This window comes from Pan troglodytes, chromosome 4 (assembly GCF_028858775.2).
Source record: "Pan troglodytes isolate AG18354 chromosome 4, NHGRI_mPanTro3-v2.0_pri, whole genome shotgun sequence".
Lineage (NCBI taxonomy): Eukaryota > Metazoa > Chordata > Mammalia > Primates > Hominidae > Pan > Pan troglodytes.
In genome coordinates, this window is record NC_072402.2 from 31611418 (window position 1) to 31635764 (window position 24347).

The window sequence follows — 24347 nt, forward strand, 5'->3', positions numbered from 1 at the left end:
GAACATTTTACTGCATCCAAATGATATTTATGAGAAATCATAGTAATGTAATTTTTAAAACTCATACTTTTAAAATCATTTATTTGCATTTAAGTAGCTTAAAATCCAATTATTTCCAAGTTAATTTTATGAATTTACCCATAATTTGACCTTAAACATAACTAATTACAATATTTTCTAGACTTATAACTAGAGTTGAACCTCACGTATGGGGGATTATAGTCATTGCATAATTTATGAATAGTGATGCTGGCAAGCCTAGTTGTAGATATGTGAGGTCTCCCTGCAATAGAGATCCAGGGTCCATTGTCCAGTTTCCTAATCAGCTGTGGCATCAGCAATAGCAGCAGTAACTCCTACAACTTCCTAATTCCTGACTCATAATTATGGTGTTTCTTTCTCAAATCTACAGGGAGGTCAGGGGCAGAGACAGCAAAAACTAAAATAGGTTCTTATTCCAGTGTAACTCTAGTGGTGGGATCTGAAGTAGTAGTTCTCATGATTGGACAGCTTTTCATTATTCTGGGAATCATTCTACATTTCAGCAGTGTTTCAAAAGATCCTATTCTGTTTTAAATATCTAAGAGTCTTTTGTTGCCTACACTGAACCTTGAACAGATAGCAATGGCAAAAAAAAAAAAAAAACAAAACTCACTATTTTCTTTCAAATTTTTAAGTTATAGGAAAATAAATGTCATTTTCATAGACATTAAAATATTTGCTATATTGATAAGTATTGATAGGACATTTGAACATGAATGGATGTAGAAAAGATGCACAAATGCAGAGACAAAAGAAAAAAAGATGTATGTGATGTGAAAAGAAGTAAACTTTTATAAAACATACTAGAAAAAATTATTCTGCTAAAGCACACATTATAAATCAAGCCTCTGACATTATCTGCCAACAATAGAAAGAAAAATACAATATACGCCCACATCATCCTTTTTAATAGATAAATGGCTTCCTATTTTGAGAAGTGAATATATCCTTCTCCTAAAAGAGTATTTTGAAAGCTTGAATTGCTTTTTTCTTTAACAAAAATACCAACCATCTAAAACTAAAAGTGGTCAAAAATATCTTTTCTTAGTAGTCCATTAGTACGTTTTCAGATATTAATTGTTCATATATTCTCGGCAACCCTTCATATGCTATAGATTATCAAGTGGATCACTCCTTCTTTAAGAGGTCAATTTAAGTATAACCTTTCTACATGTAAAGAAAACCTAGAGGATAAACTCAAATAATTAAACTTAATTATCAACCGGATACAACCACCAGAAAGAAAATACTGTGAATTATGTAGGGATAATCATTTAGGGCACAGCAGCCCCAAAATGTTATGTACAGAATGAGTTTACCAGCATGGCAAGCAGGTGGTATATAGGTAGTCTCCACAAAGGCACTGTGCCATTTGATGTACAGGATGGCAGGTGACTGAGGATTTATTGTAGGCCAAGTACTTCTGATCTGGAGAATCAAGCAATTCTGACACAAAGAAAAATATGTTAGAGAACTAATCTGATAAGGAAAAGAATTTATGTCTGGTTTTTTAACAAGGAATCAGAACCACCTTACTTGCCTAAATATCTTGGGTTGAAAATCCGCAAGAGAGATATTTAAATATTAATATTTTACATCTGGCCAGGCACAGTGGTGCGTGCTTGTAGTTTCTGCTACTCAAGAGGCTGAGGTGGAAGAGTCACTTGAGCCCAGGAGTTTGAGTCTGCCTGGGCAACATAGTGAGACCCTGTCTCTAAAAACAATAAATATTTTTAGCCTCTAAGCCCTCTGAACTAAGTTAAGATGAAAATAAAATTTGTCAAAACTTACAGAATCCTTTTTTTTCCCTAAGATGGTGGGTTAGAGGGATTATTAGCATGCCTCTACCACTTGGAAAGACAAAATAGTGTGTAGAGATTCACACTGTAAACTTTTTTTTTACGAAGAAGCAACACAAGAACTTAACAGAAAAGCTTAAAGAAACCACAGACTCTTTGAAAAAAGCAGTGGGAAACTGTCTATACCAGGAACCAGGAAGAAAACTGTGAGTTTCCAGAGCATGAGAGAAAGACAGACTGCTTCTGTGACATAAACTCCCTCTGGGGAGCCAGGCAATCTAGGCCATGGGGGAAAGCCTAACCCTATCTAGTTCTGAGGCTGATTTAGTGAGTGGTGAAGAATATATGAGAAGGAGCAGCATCAGGATGTTCTTTGTGGAGATGGAGGGATGCCATTCCTGATTCTACCTCACAGATAACCTGGTGGAAGTCAACGAGGGAACTCAGACAGTGGTCACAGGTTGAAAGAAGCGCCTGAGATTTGCAATATAATCTTGAGCGGGAATAACCCCCTCGGCCAGAACCAAGGGGTGAGCAGGAGGTGTGTTATAGCCACAGGCACAGAAGCTGGATGCTCATGCTTTGCAGGTGGACCAGGAGGGGCATGGCCTGAAATTTGTGGTTTGTATCTTGGTTGGGAAGGCTTATGGCCTCAGGCAGTTTTGGATCTGAGCACAGGCTGCCTAGATCACAGCTTTCTGCTTCTAGCAGAACACTGTGGGTGTAAGACCGGCCTTGCCAAGTACATGGGAACTGAGTGGGGTTTACTGCCACCTGCTACCTCCTTTTCCCATGCAGAGTCTTTTGTGCTGCAGATACAGCTGTGCCCCTTCCTGGAACATTATTCTAGTGGCCAAGGAACTACCCTGAGATCCCTATTGGGGCTGCCTGCACTTGCTTGGGGGAGCCAAGTGCAGACTTGCCTGACCCAGACCTCACTGGGCTTTGCCCCTCCATCCACCCTGGTAGCATTACACAATGCACAAGGACTTCTGAAAGGTCCACGGCCCAATCCACTGCCTGAGACACTAGAGTATCTCCCCTGGGTAACATAAGGCAAGCACAAACACCATTGCTACCATTGCAGCTGGTGCTCTTTTGTAAAAGCCACCTCCTGGCTGGAGGCCAATTGGCATAACCCATTAAGACATCTGCAAGTAGAATCATACAGTGCTCAGGAAGGAGAAAACTTTTGCACAACCTCACCTATCACCATTTCCTGCATCACCCTGGCTATCTATGGGGTCTTGACTTTGTCCATGTGACTAGTACATTACTACTACAGCTAGCATTTGAGAAAGCCAACACATTAAGGCTATTTATAACCAAGGAAATCTCAGATTCTACATTACTGTCCCTCCACTCTCACCAGAACTAGCGCTGGTACCCACTGCTTGGAGACTAGAGGACAGGTCACATAACTTGATCCCTTAGAGACATTCCCCAACACCAGCCTGGGGTACGGCATCCCTACTTAGTGGCTAGACCCAGAGAAGCAGAAGTATTTCCAACATTCTGGCCCTCAGGGATAGTTACTTTTAGGGAAAAGGGGAGTGTACCACATGAAGGAAATGCCTCATGGACAAAAGCAAAATAAAACCAAAAGTAGCACAGACTACAGGCCCTGAGTTCCTGAACTTTCCACTTGTAGAAATTTTCTTTCAGTAGAGACACGTGCAGTACTAGGCTCAATGGGGAAAGTCTGCAGTTCTACCCCAACAGTCAGACAGCCCAAGTGCTTACAAAAGGTCTTGGAGAAGAGGACTTCTCCTTCTCATCCACCATTGCAGACACAGGTAGGGCTTCTCCAATGAGTGCTCCACATGGGTACATCTGTACACAGCCTCTCTGGAACACTTCATGGTGAATGCATCCCCATAGGAGGAGTGCCCCACAGGTTTAGGCTTGCATGAGAGGTAGAGTCAAAATCCTTCTCTCCTTGGAACATTAGCATTCCTGCAGATAAAAAGAGGTGTCTGTCTAGTCTCAATAGCTGGCACACCAGGTCAGGAGAGTGAATAGGAAGCAGATTGCTTTCCTGCTGGCATGAAAGGAGACCTGTGGTAATTGCCTCCCTTTCCCCTGAAAAGACCTCAGCACATTTCACTGACAGCTTCCGCAGCTACCTCTGTCAAGGCTGGGACCTCTGCCCACAATTAGCGTATTGCATTTACCCACCTGCTTCAGCTACAGCAAGTTTTTGCACATGGGTATCTCCTACTGGCCTGAGGCCTGAACCGTTCAACCCAGTGAATAAAATACTGGGAAATAAATGTAAAGTGAACACCAATGGGGAATGAGATAAGCTTCATAAGATCTCTGCCATTCCAGCCCCACAGGAGAAAGTGATCCTGCTACTACAATCAGCATCTGAGAAAGCCATCACACAAAGATTCCCTAGAACCAAAGAACTTATACAAAGTCTTCACCACTGGAAGCACCCAGAGCCAAAGCTAGGTAACAATAAACTATAAACATTAAAGTCACATCCTCAAGGGGAAAGAAAGACATTTAAAAAAAATCTCAAATAAATAAATTAATTAAAAATAATTAATAAACGGTGCTGGGAAAACTGGCTAGCCATATGTAGAAAGCTGAAACTGGATCCCTTTCTTACACCTTACACAAAAATTAACTCAAGATGGATTAAAGACTTAAATGTAAGACCTAAAACCATAAAAGCCCTGGAAAAAAACCTAGGCAATACCATTCAGGACATAGGCATGGGCAAGGACTTCATGACTAAAACACCAAAAGCAATGGCAACAAAAGCCAAAATAGACAAATGTGATCTATTTAAACTAAAGAGTTTCTGCACAGCAAAATAAACTATCAGCAGAATGAACAGGCAACCTACAGAATGGGAGAAATTTTTTGCAATCTACCCATCTGACAAAGGGCTAATATCCAGAATCTACAAAGAACTTAAACAAATTTACAAGAAAAAAACAAACAACCCCATCAAAAAGTGGGTGAAGGATATGAACAGACACTTCTCAAAAGAAGACATTTATGCAGCCAACAGACGAAAAAAATGCTCATCATCACTGGTCATCAGAGAAATGCAAATCAAAACCACAATGAGATACCATCTCACGCCACTTAGAATGGTAATCATTAAAAAGTCAGGAAATAGCAGATGCTGGAGAGGATGTGGAGAAATAGGAAAGCTTTTACACTGTTGGTGGAAGTGTAAATTAATTCAACCATTGTGGAAGACAGCGTGGTGATTCCTCAAGGATCTAGAACTAGAAATACCATTTGACCCAGCCATTCCATTACTGGCTATATCCCAAAGGATTATAAATCATGCTACTAAAAAGACACATGCACACGTATGTTTATTGAGGCACTATTCACAATAGCAAAGACTTGGAACCAACCCAAATGTCATCAATGATAGACTGGATTAAGAAAATGTGGCACATATACACCATGGAATACTATGCAGTCATAAAAAAGGATGAGTTCTTGTCCTTTGCAGGCACATGGATGAAGCTGGAAACCATCATTCTCAGCAAACTATCACAAGGACAGAAAACCAAACACCGCATGTTCTCACTAATAAGTGGGAGTTGAACAATGAGAACACATGGACATAGGGAGGGAAACATCACACACTGGTGCCTGTCAGGGGGTGGGGGACTGGGAGAGGGATAGCATTAGGAGAAATACCTAATGTAAATGACGAGTTGATGGGTGCAGCAAACCAACATGGCACATGTATACCTATGTAACAAACCTGCACGTTGTGCACATGTACCCTAGAACTTAAAGTATAACAAAAAAAAAATTAGAATAGTCTAATCAAATGAGAGGGAACCAGAAAAATAATACTTGCAATATGAAAAAACAATTTTCTATAACACTCCCAAAGATCCCACTTAATCTCTAGCAGTGGATCCAAACCAAGATGAAATCTTTTAAGTATCGGATAAAGAATTCAAAGAGTTGGTTATTAAGTTACTCAAGGAGATACAAGAGGAAGGTGAAAACCAACAAAGAAATTAAAAAACAATTCAGGATATGCATGAAAAATTTTCTAAGGAGATGGATACTTTAAAGAGAAACAATCATAATTTCTGGAAACAATAAAACACATTTAGGGAACTATAAAATTTCGTGGAAAGTTTTAATGGACTAGACCAAGTAGAAGAAAGAATTTCAGAGGTCAAAGACATCATACTGATCAGGCAAAATAAAGAAACAAAAGAAACAAAGTCTCCAGGAAATATGGGATTATGTAAAATGGCCAAACCTAAGAATTATATGTGTTCCCAAGGGAGAAGAAAAAGCAAAATGTTTGTAAAACCTATTTCAGAAATAATTGACAAAGTCTTCATTGGCATTGCTAGAGATTTAGACATTCAAAGCAAGAAGATAAAAGAACTCCTGGGAGATCCATTGCAAAAAAGGACAGCACCAAGGCATGTAGTCATCAGGCAATTGTCAACATGATGGAAAAAGTTCTAAGAGCAGTAAGACAAAAGCATTAGATAACATATAAAGGAAAACCTATGAGACTAAAAGCAGACTTCTCAGCAGAAACCTACAGGCCTGAAGGGATTGAGGTCCTGTCTTCAGTCTCTTTAAACTGAATAACTGTCAGCTAAGCATTTTGTATTCAGCAAAACTAAATTTTATAAATGAAGGAGATATAAATGTTTCTCAGATAAGTAATTGCTGAGGGAATTTGTCAATACTGTACCAATATTGTGAGAAATTCTAAAAAGAGTTTTATAGGTCTTAAAAGGTCAATACACACTAGAACTTTTAGATAGATAAAGAAATGAAAGTTATTAATTTTAACATAACTTTTTATACTTTGATGTTATAATGTATTAAAATATATAATATCCTGTTATATTTGATTATGTAGCAATGATATTTTTGCATCTGCTTGGAATAAAACTGCTTATTTGATGACATTAATATGTGTACTATGCTCACTACCTGAGTGACAGGATCAATCATACCCCAAACCTCAGCATCATTCAATATACTCATGTAACAACAAACCTGCATGTTCCCTAAGCTGAGGGTTCCTCTCCTATAATGCAACCTACTGAAATCCTAAGAACTTGATCTGATTTCTTTTTCTCTTACTTTTTCCATCTTTTCAGTGAGAAATGCATATATAATGAATCTCTATTGATTCCAAAGTTCAGTTATACCATAATGATTTTGATTTATCAAAGTATTATATATCATGTATATCACATATACATGTGTATCATAATACTATGATAATACGTATCACAATAATAGCACATTAATAAACTTCTGCTTGTTTTTCTTTTGTTCATTTGACTTTTGTTTTCAGGAGACTATCTCAATAAAGAACCGAAAAATAGAATAATAGTATAAGATACTATGACACTACGTATCATATTGTTATGCTATCATGGTTTTGTTATTTCAACACAAGACCAAAGGATGTCCTCTAATTAATATGTAGGAAAATTACATATTTTCCTATACAAGAAAGCCACAAGTAACCCACATTCTTGTATGTTATTTTCAATTTACTATATTTTAATTTTAAAAATTCATAACTTGTGTTTGTTTTCCAATGTTAACTTTATTTGAAAGTACATATCTTGGCAAAAAGTCTTTGTTTCCTGGGATCCAATATAGATCATTACTGATGTAAAAGAATTTTATTTATTTATTTATTTATTTATTTATTTATTTGAGACAGTCTCTGTCACCCAGGCTGGAGTGCAGTGAAAGTATCTCAGCTCACTGCAACCTCCGCTTCCCTGATTCAAGTGATTCTCCTGCCTCAGACTCCTGAGTAGCTGGGATTACAGGTACATGCCACCGCGCCCAGCTAATTTTTGTATTTTTAGTACAGATAGGGTTTCGTCCTGTTGGCCAGCTTGATCTTGAACTCCTGAACTCTGGTGATCCACCCACCTCGGCTTGCCAAAGTGCTGGGATTACAGGTGTGAGCCACTGTGCCCAACCCAAGAATTTTAAATATTAGATTCTCTTTATATATCTTTAGTTTGAAGAGATCATGCTTTTCTCTACATTTATAATTCCTCATTAGGCTCTGTGTTAGTTAGTAAATAATACTATCTCTTACAAAGTTAACAGGTATTTGGAGACCTGAGAATTCCATCTTTAGGAAATAGCTAAAGTTTAAGTATCAAAATAGGAGTACCTTTTAATGTATATTATTCATTGAAAGAGTATTTTATTTGGGAACACCTTGGTGGGAAAATTCCTTGCTATGTTTTGTCTAATCAATTAACTCCAGGCAGAATTAGTCATTTAGGATTAAGTAGTGGTGGAGGGAGAAAACTTTTTCCTTTTCCTTTTTTTTTTTTCTCTCTTTTTAGGTTCTAAGTTGAGATATCCTCCTGAAAACAAAAGTCAAATTAACAAAAGAAAAAACAGCAGAAGTTTATTAACATGCGCTATACCCATCACAAGGGAGAGGCCTCAGTACAAAAGTATTTCTCTCTCAAGGCAGTGGCTTAGGGGCCTTGTTTAAATAGTGTTTTAACAAAAAGCCATAGATTCTATGTGACAAGACAAAAGAGAGAGCTGTTTTCAGTATTTTAAGGGGTGGGAAAATAGTAAATCTGTTCCCAGTTTCCTCCAGTGCCGGCTGGTGCCTTCTCTGCACTGATAAGCAAGTTCTGTCTCTAGGAAGAAAGGATTTATGTGCTATCATAAGGCAAATAGAGGCTGAGGCAGAGTATTCCCTTGTGTGTTCACTGTCTTAACAATCCCCAATACTTTGGGAATAAGTATTTTGTTTTCCTTCAAGTGGTTTCTTCTTTCATGAACTAAACAGCATTCTTTGGTAAAGAATTTTCATAAAGATTGGATACTTGTCCCAAGTGTGTTTTGTTTTTGTCATAATTGCTATTGTTGGTTTACTTTTTTGAACAAGAAATCTTCCTGAATGTTTCCAGCTTTGTCAATATCTCAAGTAAACATCTTTGTAGTTTGAACCCACTCAAATATAAGCAATCTTCATCTTGGAAATAATAGTCATTTACGAAAGAGAAAATATGTCAGAAATTTTTAAAGTTAAAATAATAAATATAAGTTAAAAACACACAGAATCAGGCATGTGAAACTACATGCACAAAATCATAGAGATTAGAATGCAGGAACAGTGAAGAAACCAATTTGAGCAGAGGTTGTGTGCTATAGAACAGTTACATATAGGGCTGTAAAGATAATGTATGGAAATGGAATCATATTGGAGTTGTATGTTTCAGCCAATGGAATATTTGAACACTGGACATTCTGAGCAGGAAAGGCACAGGATAACTCATAAAAGATGAGTTAGTGAAGGAAGAGAGAACGCAGATTTCCTGAGGGCAGATGCTGCATCTTACTTATCTTTTTATCTCTATAGCACGTGCCAAGAATGCAATATGTTTTAAGAAATAGTGAATGACGTGCAGGAAAGAGATGGGAGCCAGTTGAATAAACTAAATATTGGTTGAAATGGCCTAATCCAAAATCAGAGTAGTATTTAGAATCTCAGGACAAAGTATCAGAAAAATAAGGAATCAAAAATGACATTGAGTTTTTAACCTAAGAAAGCACTGAAAGAAACAGGAATGTCAAAAAATTAGCTAGTTTGGGAAAAAGTACTTTAGAAGTTTCAAATTCGATAATGGAAATAAATCCAAGGAGAGCCATAATCAGCAGGAAATACAGAAGAGAATCCCTAATGAGAGGGGTCAGTCATGAAAATATGGATGTGGAGCTCGTCTTCCTAGAAGTCACAACTAAAATCCGGGACAACATGGATTGGTTCTTGATAGCCTCTTTCTTCTCTATAGCTCTGCTCTACAATATGGTAGCCATTAACCACATGTGGCTTTTGGGCATTTGAAATATGACCAGTCCAAATTGAGATGGATGGCAGGTATAAATTACAAACTAATTTATACTATACCTTAGTATGAAAACAAAGAATGTAAAAGAGCTCATTAATAATGTTTCTACTGATTACATGTTAAAATGATATTTTAGCTATATTTGGATAAATAAGATATATTATTACAATTGATTTTACTTATTTATTCTTCTTTAATATGGCTACTAGAATATTTAAAATTGTATTTTTGGCTCATATCCTATTTCTTTTGGACAGTACTTCTCTAGAAGGTCAAAGATTTTATCCTCATGATGGAAAATTAGGTTAAAAACTTTGTCTAGATTTGATAGTCCTGATGCACATAGATTTTGTCTTTTTTATCCCTGTAATCTCTGATGCTGCAAGGCATGAGGGCTATATCTTTACTTCTACTTCCAGACAAATTTTTGTCTTTTTGATTCATATTCGCCTTTGTTAAAACCGGCAGTGGCCGTAAGCAAATTATAAGTTGTTGGACTTTCCCCTTAGGGGGCAGTATGTTTACAATCATACTTACATCGAATTATATATAGTCAATAGCAGTATTCTCAATGTGTGTTGCTCCTATTGGCGTCATCAAAATCATCTGAGAGCATTTTAGAAATGTAAATTTTCAAGCCTTAACACAGACCTACTGAATTCAGAATAACACTGTAATCTCTGTCCCTAACATAATGCCTAAGAGATGATTAGTGAACAGATTCTGGTTGATTAAGTTTTTGAATTACCAAAACTTTACATATAATCAGTAGTAGTGTTCTCAATGTGTGGTGTTCCTATTGGCATTATCAGAATCTTCTGAGAACATGTTAGAAATGTAAGTTTTCAAGCCTGAACACAGATCTACTGAATGAGAAATTGAGATTGCAGAGCAGCAATATCTGTTTTAACAAGCTCTCAAGTGATTCTAATTCTCTCTCAAGTCTGAGAACCACTGGACTAGAAAAAGTAAGCAAATTGAAAATATTGGGATAATTTGTTGGTTATCCCTAAGAAAAAATTAAAAATATTCATTTCAGTGAGAGATACTCAGAGATAAATCAGTATTATAGGTGACATCCGAGCAACAGAAAGGAGGAGTGAGGTTTCAGTACAACAAACCTGAGAATTTAAAGCCTAGATTTTTGCCTGTTGAGTTCTTAAAAATAAATATAACTTTCACCAAGTAAAGTAGACTTGTGTAAAAGTTTAAAACAGAAATAAAATAAAAATAAGATTTTTTACATTTATTATAATGTATAAAATGTATAAAGTTGTAAAGTCTATTGTCAGCATCCTGTTAAATTAAGGAACACTGTTATATTATCCACACATTCCCCACTTTTTAATCAGCACTTATGGATCTATCCAGGTACATCAAGGCTTCAGTTCACCCAGTGACTATCATGCTTTTATCAAATCCTTGCTATTCCACAGAAAGACTCAATCTTCAGAAAAATATTTTACTGGTGTATTGATGGATATACCCAAAGACAATTTCATATTTATCTATGACCTTCACTTCTTAAATGAGCTTTTGCTCTCTGCCATTGTGGATATTTTTTTTCTTTTTCCCATGATCATTATAAACCATTGTATATACTTGATTAAACAGTCTATTTTAATTTTATCACTATCTCTGAAGAAAAAAACACCCTTATTCCCACCTCTTTATCCTTGGTTTTACATAAAATACAAAATAAAACTATTTAGAACTATAGTTAACTTGTAGATTTACCCAAAAAAAGACTTCTTATATTAAAATTTGTGTTTTGACCATCATTAGTTATATCTCCAGCCCACCTTGCTTAAAATTTGGAATAACACTGTTTACTGCCTAATAGAAATGAAAATTAATTTATTTTTATTATTATGAATCTTAAGCTGTATTAGATTATTGAATATAATACTTAAAACCAATGATTGTAAACACACTTAGGGGAAAGTCCAACAATTTATAATTAACTTATGGCCACTGCTGGTTTTAATAAGAGTGAATATGAATCAAGACAGAAATAAATTTGTCTGAAAATAGAAGTCTCATGCCTTGCAACTTTAGGCAGTCAATAAATATGTCTTGAAAGGATAAATTCCAAAATTAAAATTTACAAAATAAAGATGAATTCACAATAAACTTCTCATTAGATCGGCCTTGAGGCAAATATTACTAAGAGAGAGGATTTTATTTTATATAACTTAATTTTATTTTTCAATGTTATTTGTATACATAGTATGAGGAATAAAATATTTACCTCACATGCATAATGAAAGACAGGAATCCCATGCACGCTACCATTCACTCTTTCTCACCCACATTTCCCATTGGCCAGCATAGTCAAACCTTTCACCAATCTGTTTGTGTATTATTCCGTCTCTCCATGGAAAATAATATTCTTTTTTTTTTCTTTTTTTTTTTTTTTTTAGACGGAGTCTTGTTTTGTCTCCCAGGCTGGAGTGCAGTGGCGCGATCTCAGCTCACTGCAAGCTCCGCCTCCCGGGTTCATGCCATTCTCCTGCCTCAGCCTCCCAAGTAGCTGGGACGACAGGCGCCCGCCACCAAGCCCGGCTAATTTTTTGTATTTTTAGTAGAGACGGGGTTTCACTGTGTTAGCCAGGATGGTCTCGATCTCCTGACCTCATGATCCGCCCGCCTCAGCCTTCCAAAGTGGTGGTATTACAGGCGTAAGCCACCATGTCTGGCTGGAAAATAATATTCTTATATTATTATATTCTTCATTTACCAGTTTAGGGGTTATCTATTTCCACTAGAAAAGATAAGAATTTAGCTTTCTTTAAGGACCCTCGTCTCTTCTCACACAGCATTTATATAAACACCTTCTACTTTTCTATCATCCTAATATAGTTAAATAAAACATTTGGTTAAACCAATACTCAGTGTGTATATTATTAATATTATTTAAATTATTTTCATAACAAAGCATATAATAATCCAATCATTTTCCTACATAATTTTTGTTTTTATAGATTAATAATTGCTTCCTTTTGTCTTTGTTTTTAATCACTAATTCAATCTGCAACCCTCCCCCAGTTGTATAAATCTCCATCCAATATTTCTGTAGATTAAGTATTCTTTTTTTTATCTTTTTGAGGAAATATCTCCTATACCCATTTTTATTTGACCCAATTTAAATAAATTGATCTGTAGGTTTATTTCACAGGTATTATTTGACATTACTTCTTCACTATCATTTTGCAGAGTCCCATTACCTCTCTTAGATTAAAGCCATGATTTCTTGAATATCAGAATACTCCCTTTTCTTGGATTACTCCCTTATTTTAGTGAAGTATATTTTCTTATAATTTTCTTTAAAATGATGCATGGGAGATACATCTTGGAAACCGAGAATGTTCAGAAGTTATCTTTATTCTAGATTCGCATGTATTCATAATTTTGCTGGGCATATAATTCTAAGTAGAAAATAATTTCTCCTCAGATTTTTGAAGGCATTTTTCTGTTCTTTTCAAGTTAAATTATTTCTGTTAAGAACTCTAGTAGTCTCCTAATTCTCAGTTCGTTTGTATGAAATTCTGTGATATCTTTTCTTCTTATTAGTTTATAGAATGTTCTTATTGTTCCCAATAATAAAAAATGCCACAGTGATGTGTTGTGGTGAGTCCACTTCTTTCTTTCTCCTAGACCCTTGTGAGTACTAATAATTTGAAAATTGCTGACCTGAAGATTTGGAAATTTTCTTATAATTTTAAAATATTTTTCTCCTCTCTCTTCTCTTAAACTGCTGGAATTTTTAAAATTTAGATATGGAGAGAGTAACAAAGCAAGATGGTGGAATAGGAGATTTCACCAATTGCCCCTTCTACAAGGACACCAATTTAACAACTATCTACAAAAAAAAAAAAAAAAAAAACAAAGAGAAAAAAGTATTTAGAACCAAAAATCAGGTGAGCACTCATAGTACTCAGCTATAAGTTCGTATGATTGAAAGAGGCACTGAAGAAGTAGGACAAACAGTTTTGAATTGCCAATGCCATCCCTTTTTCATCCTCCAACAGTGGCCATGTGGCACAGAGAGATAATCTGTGCACTTGGGAGAGGGAGAATACTGTAATTGTGACATAGTGCATTGAATTTAGTACTTAGTGCTGCCTTGTTACAGAAGAAAGCAAAACTGGAACAAACTCAGCTGATGCCTGCCCATGGAGAGAGCATTTAAACCAGCGCTAGCAAGAAGGGAATCATCCATCCCAGCAGTCAGAATTTGAGTTCTGACAAGCCTCACCACCTTGGGCTGGAGTGCTCTGAAGTGCTGAATAAACTGAAAGGCAGTCTAGGGCCACAACGACTGCATCTCCTAGGCAATTCCTAGGGCTGAACTGGGCTTAGAGCCAGTGGATTGTGTGGGGGATGGGGAGGAGCGGGCATGTGAGCTACTGAAACACCAACCAGGATGGCTGAGGAAGTGCTGGTGCCACCCCTCCATTAATCCCAGGCTGCATATCTTGCAGCTCCAAAGAAGACACCTTTTTTTCCCCACTTGATAGGAGAGTGAAGAGTGGAGAGGACTTTGTCTTGCATCTTGGATACCGGCTCAGCCATAGCAGGGTAAAGCACACACTTGTTGCTCAATATATCCCCGTGTGGCAGAGCTGATAGCTATGGTGCAAGACAAAGTCCCCTATTCTTTTCCCTCTGCTTTTCTCAAGTGGAAGGAGTCTGTCTCCATAGCCACCACCACTGGGAATGTACTGAGTTTCACCTGAAGCCAACAAGTTTCAGAGTCTCACCCAAAACCTGTGATACCTACCTATCACTGCTGGTTATTCAGGGTCAATAACACAAAAAGCTGGTTTTTTGAACAAACAACCCCATCATGAAGGGGGTGAAGGATATGAACAGACGCTTCTCAAAAGAAGACATTTATGAAGCCAACAGACACATGAAAAAATGCTCATCATCACTGGCCATCAGAGAAATGCAAATCAAAACCACAATGAGATACCATCTCACACCAGTTAGAATGGCGATCATTAAAAAGTCAGGAAACAACAGGTGCTGGACAGGATGTGGAGAAATAGGAACACTTTTACATTGTTGGTGGGACTGTAAACTAGTTCAGCCATCGTGGAAGACAGTGTGGCGATTCCTCAAGGATCTAGAACTAGAAATACCATTTGACCCAGCCATTCCATTACTGGGTATATACCCAAAGGTTATAAATCATGCTGCTATAAAGACACATGCACACGTATGTTTACTGAGGCACTATTCACAATAGCAAAGACTTGGAACCAACCCAAATGTCCATCAATGATAGACTAGATTAAGAAAATGTGGCACATATACACCATGGAATACAATGCAGCCATAAAAAAGGATGAGTTCATGTCCTTTGTAGGGACATGGATGAAGCTGGAAACCATCATTCTCAGCAAACTATCTCAAGGACAGAGAACCAAACAATGCATGTTCTCACTCACAAGTGGGAATTGAACAATGAGAACACTTGGACATAGGAAGGGGAACATCACACACTGGGGCCTGTCATGGGGTGGGGGGAAGGGAGAGGGATAGCATTAGGAGATATACCTAATGTAAATGATGAGCTGCATGTATACATATGTAACAAACGTGTATGTTGTGCACATGTACCCTAGAACTTAAAGTATAATAATAAAAAAAAGCTGTTTTTTTGAAAAGTTAAACAAAATTGAGAAACCTAACTAACAAAAAATAGAAGACCCAAATAAAATCAGAGATGAAAAAGGAGTCTTTACAACTGATACTGTAGAAACTCAGAAGATCATTAGTGGATACTATGAGCAATTATACAGGCCAAAGAATTAGAAAATCTAGAAGAAATGAACAAATTCCTAGACACATACAACCTACCAACATTGAACCACGAAGAAATCCAAAGCCTGAGGAGACCAATAACAAGTAACAAGATTGAAGCTGTAATAAAATGTCTTCCAGTCAAGGAAAGCTGTGATTCCATGGCTTCACTGCTAAGTTCTACCAAATGTTTAAAGAAGAATTAATCCGAATCCTATGCAAACTATCTCAAAAAATAGAGGAGAGTGGCATACTTTCAAGCTCATTCTTCTATGAGGCCTGTATTACCCTGGTACCAAAACCAGTCAAACACATATCAAAAAAGGGAAACTACAGGCCAATATCACTGATGAATATGGATCCAAAAATTCTCAACAAAATACTAGCAAACAAATTCAACAACATATTAAAAGTTTGATTCATCATGATGAAGTGACATTTATCTCAGGGGTGCAAGAATGGTTAAACATATGCAAATCAGTCAATGTGATAAATCATATCAACAGAATGAAGGACAAAAACCATACGATCATTTCAATTGATTCAACATCCCCCCATGATAAAAAAAAAAACCTAAGAAAACTAGGTATAGAAGGAACATACCTCAACATAATAAAAGCCATATATTACAGGTTCATAGCTCGTATGTTAAATGGGGAAAAAAACTGAAAGTCTTTTCTCTAAGATCTGGAACACAACAAGGATGCCCACTGGTCATCACTGTTATTCAACATATTACTGGAAGTTCTAGCTAAAGCAATCATACAGGTGAAAGAAAGAAAGGGAATCCAAATTGGAAAACAAGAAGTTAAATTATTTATATTTCCGTTTACAGATAATATGATTTTTTTTTTTTTAGACAGAGTCCCACTCTGTCACCCAGGCTGGAGTGCAGTGGCATGATCTCAGCTCACTGTAACCTCCACCTCCTGGGCTCAAGCCGTCCTCCCACCTCAGACTCCCATGTAGCTGGGACTACTGGCACATGCCACTATACCCAGCTAATTTTTCTATTTATTTTGTAGAGATGGGGTTTCATCATGTTGCCCAGGCTGGTCTCAAACTTCTGGGCTCAAGTGATCCACCTGCCTTGGCCTCCCAAAGTGCTGGGATTCCAGGCATGAGCCACCATGTCTGGCCAATCAGTAGTACTTCTATATGTCAACAGTGAACAATCTGAAAAAAAATCAAGAAAATAATCCCATTTACAATAGCTACCAATAAAATAAAATATTTAGGACTTAACCAAAGAAATGAAGTTTTTCTACAATGAAAACTATACAACATTGATGCAAGAAACTGAAGAGGACACAAAAAAATGAAAAGATAACCCATATTCATGGTTTCAAAAAATAATATTGTTAAAATATCAATACTTCTCAAAGGAATCTACAGATTGAATGCAATTTTTGTCAAAATAGCAATGACATTCTTCACAGAAATAGAAAAAACATTCCTAAAATTTACATGGAACCACAAAAGACCCAGAATATCCAAAACTGTTCTAAGGAAAAAGAACAAAACTGGAGAGATCACATTGCCTGACTTCAAATTATATTATAGAATTATAGGAACCAAAACAACATGGTACTAACACAAAATCAAACACACACACCAGTGGAACAGAATAAAGAACCTGGAAATAAATCCTTACAACTATGGTGAACTCATTTTTGACAAAAGTTCTAAGAACATCCATTGGAAAAGGACAGCCACTTCAATAAATGGTACTGGGAAAACTGGATATCCATATGTGGAAGAATGAAACTTGAAATCTATCTCTTATCATATAAAAAAATCAAAATGGATTAAAGACTTAAATCTAAGACCTCAAACTATAAAACTACTAAAAGAAAACTGTGACAAAACTTTCTAGGACATTGGACTGGGCAATAATTTCTTGAGTAATACTCAACAGAAATAGGCAACCAAAGCAAAAACATATGAATGAGATCACATCAAGTTAAACAGCTTCTTCACAGTTAAGGAAACAATCAACAAAGTGAAGAAATAACCACAGAATGGGAGAAAATATTTTCAAGCTATCCATCTGACAAGGGATTAATAACCAGAATATATGTGTAGCTCAAACAACTCTATAGAAAAAAATCTAATAATCTGATTTAAAAATGGGCAAAATATTTGAATAAACATTTCTCAATGGATGACATGCAGATGTCAAACAGGTATATCAAAAGTTGCTCAAAGTCATTGATAATCAGCGAAATGCAAGTCAAAACTACAATGAGATACCATCTCACTGCAGTTAAAATGGCTTATATCCAAAAGACAGGCAATAAGAAATGCTGTCAAGAACATGGAGAAAAAGGAACCCTCATATACTGTTGGTGGGAATAAAAGTTAGTGTAGCCACTATGGAGAATACTTTGTGAGTTGCTCAAGAAACTAAAAATAGAGGTACCCTATGATCCAGCAATCTCACTGCTGGATATATACCCAAAAGAAAGGAAGTCAGTTTGGAACCAACCCAAATGTCCATCGGTGATAGCCTGGGTTAAGAAAATGTGGCACATATACACCATGGAATACTATGCAGCCGTAAAAAGGATGAGTTCATGTCCTTTGTAGGGACATGGATGAAGCTAGAAACCATCATTGTCAGCAAACTATCACAAGGACAGAAAACCAAACACCGCATGTTCTCACTCACAGGTGGGAACTGAACAATAAGAATACTTGGACACAGGGTGGGGAACATCACATACCGGGGCCTGTCGTGGGGTGGGGGGAGGGGGGAGGGATAGCATTAGGAGATATACCTAATGTAAATGAGTTAATGGGTGCAGCACACCAACATGGCACATGTATACATATGTAACAAACCTGCACATTGTGCACATGTACCCTAGACTTAAAGTATAATTTAAAAAAAATTAAAAAAATAGAAAAGAAGTCAGTATACCAAAGAGATATCTACACTCCTGTGTTTGTTGCATCACTGTACACAGAAGCCAAAATTTGGAAGCAACCTAAGTGTCCATCAAAGGATGAATGGATAAAGAAAATATGGTACTTATACACAATGGAGTACTATTCAGCCATAAAAAGAATGAGATCCTGTCATTTACAACAAAATGGATGGAACTAGAGGTCATTATGTTAAGTGAAATAAGCCGAGCACAGAAAGACAAACATCACGTGTTCTCACTTATCTGTGGGAGCTAAAAATTAAAATGGTTGGAACTCTTAGCAACAGAGAATAGAAGGATGGTTCATCCCCTGGAAGGGTAGTCAGTGGGTGAAGTCTGGGAGAGGGGAGTGGAAATGGTTAATGGGTACAAACAATAGTCAGAAAGAATAAATAAGACCTATTATTTGATAGCACAGTGGGAGGATTCTAGTAAAAATAATTATTTTAAAATAACTAAAAGAGTAAAGTTGAATTGTTTTAAACACAAAGAATAAATGCTTGAGGTGATGGATATTCCATTTACCCAGATGTGATTATTATACATTGCATGCCTGTATCAAAACATTTCATGTAATCACTAAATATATACATGATGTACCAACAATTTTTTAAATTAGATATTGGAGCACTGGGCTAGTCCTTTCATTGTCTTGCCCTTTCTCTCCAGTTTTTTTTTTTTTTTTTTTAATTCTTGGGTCTTATGTTCTATGGTCCAAGATTCATAATAAACTTTTCTGTTTCAATTTTCTTCCTTTCACTATTGCATTTTTTTGCAGTTCAATTTTTTGTTCACTTCTTGTTCTTTATTTTATATAGCATCTTATTCTTCATTTATGGCTAGAATAAGTTACTTTGTCTTTTCAAATAATAATTATAGTTCTTTAAGAGTTTTATTCTCTCTGCGTATTCTTTGTTTCTTAAACTGTCTTTTCTCTGTTTGCTATCTTGGTTTCTACCTCTCACGAGATAAGCTTTTCTCTCAAATTCCAATCATTGGATGGATGGCCCTTATGATCTCATAAGAGATTTAAGAGTATTCCAGTATAAAACTGATTGAAAAATTTAGGGCCTTTGTGTGTGCTTTAGCACCATAAGCTTCACTTTAGAATGACCTGACTTCCATTTAATTTGGGGAAACCATGTTTTGAATTAGATACTTTATTTTACTCTGATCAGGTTCCCCAAAAAACACTTTTCCAATATTCTTCTTGAAAGCTTATAATTCTAAATGCCAGGGCTTGGGAAGCTGATAGAATAGGTCTAAGAGGTCTCATATGAATTTTCACCATGTTTTTGACATGGTATGTTTACTACTAACTATACGTGATGTCCTTCAAAGCAGAATCTTTATATTTATTCTCTCCAAAGGAAAACTTTTTAACCTGTAAGTGGTTATAGTATAGATATTTGGAGTTCTCCCACAAGTTTTGTGGTTTATTTATTTGATTTAGTAAAATCTACTTGCCAAAAGCCACATCCATAGCTTTTGCTAGACGTAGCTTATTAGACTTTTCCAGAGAAACAGAATTAACGTGGTGGGGCAGGGAGAAAAATTATTTTAAGAAACTGGTTCACATGATTGGGGAGGCTGGGTTAGCCCAAAATCTGCAGAGTAGTACAGCAAGCTGGAGACCCAAGAAAGAAGTGCAATTCAAGTCCACAGGCAGTCGGCCAGCAGAATTCTTTCTTGCTCAGAGGAGGTCAATCTTTGTTCTATGATGCCCTCAAATGATCTGATGAGACCCACTCATGTTATGGAGTGTAATTTGTTTTACTCGAAGTCCACAGGCTTAAATGTTACTCTCATTTTTAAAAAAACCCTCACAGAAACATTCAGAATGATAATTTACTAAATATTTTGATCCCATGGTTCACCCAAGTTGACACATAAAATTAATCTTTATATATACCTACCTCTTTTGACTTATTTACAGGTACTTTGACCACATCAGCCTTCTCTGGGGCCATAACCTTAACCATTTTAGCCTTTTGGCCTAGCTTAAAAAATTAACTAGATATGACCTAAATATTTTTAGCAATCTTAGCAAACCTGCTACAACCACAGCCTTGATTTGGTATTTACCCTAAGGTCTTACTGGTAGCATCCTGGACTTGGTCTTTTTTTCTAGGACTCTGTTCTAATGGGTGGAGCGCAGTACATCCTTGATTTTGTAAGAAATAGCTCCTATGTTATAATCATGCAAGTTGGAAATTTGGGGCTGCCTATATTCCTTTTTTGTTTGTTTGTTTGTTTGTTTTTTTAGATGGAGTTTTGCTCTGTTTCCAGGCTGGAGTGCAGTGGTGTGATCTCTGCTGACTGCAACCTCCACCTCCCGGGCTGAAGCGTTTCTCCTGCCTCAGCCTCCCAAGTACCTGGGACTACAGGTGTACGCCACCATGCCCAGCTAATTTTTGCATTTTTTAGTAGAGACAGGGTTTCACCATGTTAGCCAGGATGGTCTCGATCTCTTGACCTCGTGATCCGCCTGCCTCGGCCTCCCAAAGTGCTGGGATTACAGGCGTGAGCTACCACGCCCGGCCATTCCTTCTTAATTCTGTTTGCAAAGTGACCTTTCTTTTTCTGATTTTGTCTCTTTTTTGTAATACCATAATTAACAATAACCAGCTCATACTTTCAACATTTTGACTTGAAATATCTTCATATTGCTCTAAAATTCATTAGGTACATTTTCTGTATATCACGAAAGCGATGGAATGTACACCATTACATATAGTTTACCATCTTTCCAGCAACTATAACAGTTTCCTTAAAAATTTTCCAGGTTCCTGTAACTATTTTCTCACTGACCACCCATCCCCAAATACTTTTGTGGTATCACATCAGTGCTAATTTTGTGGTACTATTTCTGTGCATTTTATAACGTTTCATATTTTTGCTATAACAAATTACTGTTAACTGAATGTCTTAAAACAACACAAATATATTGTCTTGTAGCTCTAAAGGTCAGAAGTTTAAAATAAGTATCACTGGGCTAAAATCAGGTGTTATTAGGGCTCAATTCCTTCTGGAAGCTCCTGAGGATAATCTGTTTCCTTCTCCCAGAGACTGCCCACCCTCCTTGGCTCATGACTGCCTTTCTACACATTAAAATCCAGCAACAGCAGGCTGACACTTTCTCAACACACACAGTGTGGTAGGCAGCATATGGCCCACCAAAGAGGTTCATTTCCAAATCCCTGGAACCTGTGAATGTTACATGACATAGCAAATGGGAATTAAGACTTGTAGATGGAATTAAGATTACTAACAACACACATTTACTTCTAGCTCCCACATATGCTAACTGGCTGGGGTTCAGCTAATGTAGGCTGGGTTTGTTGATCTTAGGTCTAAGCCTCAGGTCAAGTTGAGACATGCTTTACAAGCTTCTCATCTTCCTTGGTCTATAAGCTGTCCAAGACATGTTCTTATGGCAGAAGGTAGAAGCACAAGAGAGCAAGCCCAATCTTACAAACATTTTTCACACCATTACTTGCATCACATCCACTAACATCCTACTAACGAAAGAAAGTTGTGGACGGGCACAGTGGCTCACGCCGGTAATCCCAAATTTTAGGAGGCCAACACAGGAAGACTGCTTGAGCCCAGGAGTTCCAGGCCCCCCTGGGCAACATAGTGAGAGCTCATCTCTACAAATACAAAAAATTAGCCAGGCATGGTGGTTCATGCCTGCAGTCATGGCTACTTGGGAGGCTGAGGAGGGAGGATTAATTGAGTCTGGAAGATCTAGGCTGCAGTGAGCTGTGATGGTGCCACTGCACTAACAGCCTGGGTGATAAGGCAAGATCCCAGTTTCCTAACAGAAGGGAAGGAAGGAAGGAAGGGAGGGAGGGAGGGAGGGAGGGAGCGGGGGAGAGGAGGGAGGGAGGGAGGGATTGTGTAGCCAAGCCCAGCATCGCTGGGATAGAAACATATACTCTCCCATGTAAATGTGGAGAACAGGCATTGAATATTTACTAAAACAAACAAAACACTAACTTACCTTACTAAGCAAGGAATTACAGAAAATGGGAACAAACAGCTTAAAACTTTCCATTCACTTCACTTACATATATGAATGCTATTCAAATCCATAGTGTCTATTACATGCTTTAGCACAAATTTTATAATTCATCTCTTTTTACTCTCAGGTTAATTTCTTTGAGCAAATAATAAAGCTAAAAGCACTTTCGAAAAATAAGTTATTAAGCTCCCTACCAATTACTATATACATAAAACCATTTTAACTCTGAAAAAATATAAAATCCATAAGTAGGTTCATAACAAAAGTATAAGTAAGTGGTCAGACTCCTATGAAACTGCCTCATTTTTAGAAAGATTATAGAGTCGAGTTTACTTGTGAGGATAACATCTCAAATAAATACTGATATAGAAGTAAGATGCTTTTGTTCCTATAATACTTCAAAGTCAAGAGAAGATTATCCATGCTAAATACTCATTTTTGTAATTCATTTCACTGAAGACCATCATTTCACAGTACAATGATCTACTTTAAGCCATCTCTTAAGTCTTTAATCATTCTAACAGTTTTATTTCTGCATAAAAAACACAAAGTGACTGTTAGAGAAAATAAGACTATCTAAAAGAAATAAACTTCTAAGCCAAAGGTTATCATTAGAATTTTTTCCCAAAAGATTGTGCCCTAACTAGACTTCTGAGTTGTGTTTTACATATTGAAAGTTAATAGTTTATGGTGTTCAGTAGGTCAGTATTTATTTGAACTGTTTACCAATCTTACTGCACAAGGATACAGAAAAATCCACAATCAACAGTGATTTCTGTCATCTTCACAGTATCTAAACAAGAATTTGTAACAGATTTTGAAAAAAATCACTTTGATGAGAAGTTTTATTGAGCGTATCCAATCTACAATCTAGGTAATAACTTGAAATTTTAAAATTTGATTGGTTTTTATTTTACTGTTATTAAAAAAGCACAAGTTTCTTTGCAATATTGTTTCTTCATTTTGAAACAATCTCAAACTTATAGAAGAGTTGCCAAGTACAGTACAAGGAACTTTTTCTTTTTCTGAAATATTTCAGTGTAAGCATGTTGTCCCCAGTACAGACAGCTTTATTACCTGGATTGAGCTTTGGTTCCCCCTATCAGGCTTCCCCTCCACAAGAAAACCTACCTTGCTCACTCCATGTAATTACTGTAAGAATGAATTACCCAGGAAAAGAAGTAGAAGGAACAACCGTAATTATACTTCTGTATTTCTTCCACAGTCAGGTTGATTAAGGAGTACATGCTGTGTGATCAGGTATAGCATGATACTAGGGAATCTTAGAAAGCATTAATCCAGAAAATGGCAATTCAAAATGCCTTTGCTTTGCCTTATATATTTCAATACCTGATGCTGAAATTTCCTATATAAAAATGCTATATCTAACAAAAAACAAAATTAATCACATAACAGCAGACTCAATCACATTTGGCTGCTGTATATTTTTATTTTACTAAAATATTTAATAACAAATATTTTAGATATTTGGCAATAATATAAACTGATAAAGTCTACACAATAATCAAAGACTTTTTTTTTTTTTCCTTTTGAGATGGAGTTTTGCTCTTTGTTGCCCAGGCTGGAGTGCAATGGCGTGATCTCGGCTCACTACAACCTCCGCCTCCCGGGTTCAAGCGATTCTCCTGCTTCAGCCTCCAGAGTGGCTAGGATTACAGGCATGTGCCACCAAGTCTGGCTGATTTTTTTGTATTTTTGGTAGAGATGGGTTTTCACCATGTTGGTCAGGCTGTTCTCAAACTCCTGACCTCCGGTGATCTGTTTGTCTTGGCCTCCCAAAATGCTGGGATTACAGGCATGAGCCACCACGCCCAGCCTTGAAGACATTTTGAATGCATATTTCAAC

The 24347-nt window shown here is 36.8% G+C and overlaps 1 protein-coding gene across 9 annotated transcripts in view; it reads right to left on the reverse strand.

Moving 5' to 3' along the window:
* Window positions 1-24347, reverse strand: part of LOC134810067 (uncharacterized) — a 170813-nt gene that overhangs the window by 110249 nt on the left and 36217 nt on the right. For 4 of the 9 annotated variants that reach the window (XR_010157187.1, XR_010157191.1, XR_010157188.1 and 1 more), the window contains one exon: window positions 11972-16699. The exons of the other annotated variants lie outside the window; for them this stretch is intronic. The gene's annotated coding sequence lies outside the window, so the exon portion shown is untranslated. Of the gene's footprint in view, window positions 1-11971; window positions 16700-24347 lie in introns of those variants that run through there. 9 annotated transcript variants of the gene reach the window in all.